General features: G+C 42.0%; 1 pseudogene; it reads right to left on the reverse strand.

The window, feature by feature from the left end:
- Positions 1-463: 463 nt before the first annotated feature.
- On the reverse strand, positions 464-2,207 carry LOC117694606 (serine/arginine repetitive matrix protein 1 pseudogene; annotated as a pseudogene).
- Positions 2,208-3,825: the final 1,618 nt, after the last annotated feature.

Below are 3,825 nucleotides of genomic sequence, written 5' to 3' on the forward strand. Positions count from 1 at the left end.
AGAGTGAACACTCACTCAAACCTTTATGGTACTTAAACAGTGGTCTCACTGCTGGGCAAGCTTACAAACCTATAGAAGGTTAGAAGCATAATTTACATGGGTGTTAAGATTCAAGAGAAAATGGAGGGGGAAAAAGGAAAAAAAAAACAACCTCTTGGGAGAGGCAAGGGCATTTAAAGGAACCACAAGAATGTCAACAATATTCAACCCCCCTTTTTGAAAAACAAGATTTTTTTTGGCTTAAAGTATTTCACTCTAAATGTCAATGGAAGAATGTCACTAATACACTGTGGACACCTTTGTAGTATAAATCCATACCCCCCCACTTTTAAACATGGGGAATTTCAACCTAGCAATTATTACAGCAAATGTTACCTTCTAAAGCTCAAATACATTTTAGCAACTTTGAAATTGAATTGAGTACAAACCAAATAAAATTTACAAACATAACAAACATGTCCACCTAGGACTGTAGGGACACTTGAGTCTTCTGCCTGGATCACAGGGCTTTCTCCTGCAGGTGCCTCTCTAAGTCATCAAGGTTGTCATCTTCAGCTTCACTCTCACTCTTCACCTTCCTTGGCTCTGGTGCTGTTGCAGGCTCTTCCTGAACTGATGTGGGGATGGCAGCAGAAACAGCTGCAGGAGCTGCAGGAGCTAGGGTGGCTATGACCACAGCCTTCTCCTTCTTGTGTTTTTTGTGCTTCTCGTGTTTCTTATACTTCTTGTGTTTCTTTTTCCTCTTCTTTTTCTTTCCACCTTCTTCTTGATCAGAATTCCTGTCAGAGGACCGTCTTGGTGTTGGGCTTTTAGTCTTTTTGGCTGGTACTGCAAGTAACCAGTTTGTCGAGGGTAACTGAGACTGCATAGGAGAGAGTGGTGTTTGATCCTTTTTAACTGCTGGCTCAGGAGATCCAGAGACATATCTGGAAGATGAAACCCTTCTTATGGACTAAGGACTTGGTAAGGCATCCTTTTATTTTTATTTATTTTTATCTTTTTTGGGTCCAGAGTCCTGGAGAGTCTCCTAATAGACCTAGTACTTGGAATTAGGGGACTGCCTTCCTTTGGGGTGATGGTGAAGCTCCTCTTCAAACAAGAGGAGGACTTGAGATCTGAGGAACCAGAGGCCTTGGTGAGGGCAAATGCCTTTCTTTGGTTGTACTGACCTGGCCTCCCAGGTGAAGCAGCCTGGGGAAGACCCTTTCCTATGCTTTGAAGATAAGGAGGGTGGGACATCTCTTGGTGACTGGGGAGCTTCTTTTTTTTAGAAGGTAGAGAGTGGGAGACCAGTGCTTTAATGGTGAAGATGGTGATGCCCTTCTCTTGGGCAGGGGTGGGCAAGGTTGTTCTCCTCTTTGGAGGTGGGAGAGTATCTCTTCTGGATGGAAGGAGTGTATTCTCTTGGAGTTGGTGAGCGGCGACAACATGGGGGAGAGAAGGGGTCCTTAGTCCTGGTTGTGAGGTGGCAGGGCAGAGAAGGAGGTAGGGGAGGAGGAGAAGCTGGAGAAGGAGATCATTTTCACCTTCTGGCAGGGAGCCATTGCTTTCCCATCTGCATCTGAGAAGTCTTTGTTTTTTTCTTTTTTTCTTTTTTTTTCTTTTTTTTGGGGGGGCACTTTTGAGGTGATAGAGAGGCACTCTTAGAAGGGGGATCTCTGCTGCCTGCCTACCTCACCACCTCACTGTTCTTTACCCCGGAATCTCTTGGGGCACTCATTTTCTGAGGTGGAAGAGGAGCCAGAGTCAGATGAAGACTGCTGCACAGAATCAGCTGCAGCCATTTTGCTGCCTTTGTCTTCTTCAGACGCAGACACCTCCACTTCTCTAGGCTTGGATGCTGGAGAAGGTGACTCTGTTTTCTCAGTACCTTTATGTTTTGTCACTTTACCAGAAGTTCTTCCTGGACACACAGAAACACGACTTTTTCTTGTATGGTTGGACTGATGGGGAGTTGGGGAATGGCGAATTTTGGGTGGTGGAATTGTTGGAGATGAAGGTCAGTGCCTTTGAAATGGAGGGCTTTCTGAAAGTGATAACCTACCAATTTTCCAAGGAGGGCTGGATGTCCTCTTGGGAGGCTTCTTTGGCAGTGACCAGGAAAAAGATAAAAAGGGTGAGAAGCGACTGCCAGACAGTGATGTGAAAGAATGCCTCCTTCATCTCCTTGGAGACCTACTCTTCCTGTGTCTTGGTGGAGGAGTCATCCGTTTTCATGTAGCTCTTCAAGGAGATGGTTATCTTCTTGGGCTTGGCCGCCTTCTGGGAGAGAATGATCATGATCACGATCTTTCTCTCCATCTTGGTCTAGTATGAGAAGGTGATCAAGATCGAGTTGGAGATCGTGATTTGGAATGTGACTGAAATCTTGGTCCAGTCTTTTCCTTTTTCTTTTCAGATTTTTTTCCTGCAGATGTTTTTTGGGCTCTGGTACAGGTTGAGGCATGGGAGCTTTCAGGATGTAACTCGTAGATGTGGCCTCCTGTACTGAAGAGTCTTTCATTCTCACTGATGGTTCTGGGAACTCTGGAGAGTTCTTTTCTGGTACAATAGAAAGGCTCCAGCTCCTGGTTCTGTGACGACAGGGAGATCAAGAGTGAATGTGCTTTCTCTCCTGACAGGGGAAGATCATCTTCTAGGGTAGAAAATTTGGATTGCGTCTTTATGGGCTGTGAGACCACTCCCTCTTTTCTCTGCTGCTTTCTTTTTCTTCCTTATTTCTCTTATCTTTACCTTCATCTTGTTTTTTCAGAGATGCCGATTTTTCTTGTTCAATTTGTCTCTGTTTTATCTCTTTCTTCTTCAACTTTAGAAAAGCAAAAGTAATTCCAGAAGTATTTTCTTGTGCACTTAACAGCAAGGGCCACAGTTCTCTCATGAATTCTCTAGCTTTCTTTTCATTCAAAATCAGGTTGTTTCTAAATCCATTCCAATCAGGTTGATTTGAATAATTTTGGAATCTGGGTTCTTCACTTCCAGCTTGTTGAATAGAAACTCAATCACAACATCTTCTTCGAATCCAAGGTTCTCAGTTACTCTTTTTGTTATCCAAGTATTTATAACCTCCAAATTTGCTTTGCTCATTTCTACCTTTTTTTTTCTAGACATTCTGCGAATCTCAGCTGCTTGACTTTGTTCTGTTAGTTGCTGATTATCCTGCTCCGCATTTGGCCCATAGACGAATCCCCTTCCATCTTGCTGTCTCTCTCAGAGATCTCTCCCTATCTCCTCTTTCTGCTTTTAATATTCTTTCTTTGTTCTGTGCATTTGGTGTTTTGATTATTATGTGACAGGAGGAATTTTTTTCAGGCCCAATCTATTTGCTGTTCTGCATGGATTCTTGTTTTGTTTATGGTTATGGTTACGATATATTTAGGTTAGGAAAGTTTTCTTTTATAATTTTGTTGAACATGTCTATTGGCCCTTTGACTTTAGAATCTTCATTGTCGTCTATACTTATTCTGAGGTTTGGTCTTTTCATTGTGTTCTGAATTTCTTGAATGTTTTGAGTTAGAAACTTTTTGTTTTTTCTATTTTCCTTGACTACTGTGTCAATGTTTTCTGTGGTATCTTCTGCACCCAAGATTCTCTCTTCTATCTCTTTTTTCTGTTGTTGATGCTTGTATCTGTGATTTCTGCTCTCTTTTCTAGGTTTTTCAACTCCAGGGTTGTCTCTCTTTCTAATTTCTTTAATGCTTTTATTTCCATTTTTAGATCCTAGATTGTTTTGTTTAATTACTTCACCTCTTACATTTTTTTTTCTTGTATTTCTCTAAGTGATTAATATGTTTCCTCTTTAAGGGCTTCTACTTGTTTACCTGTGTT

Source organism: Arvicanthis niloticus, chromosome X, assembly GCF_011762505.2.
Source record: "Arvicanthis niloticus isolate mArvNil1 chromosome X, mArvNil1.pat.X, whole genome shotgun sequence".
NCBI classification, from domain to species: domain Eukaryota; kingdom Metazoa; phylum Chordata; class Mammalia; order Rodentia; family Muridae; genus Arvicanthis; species Arvicanthis niloticus.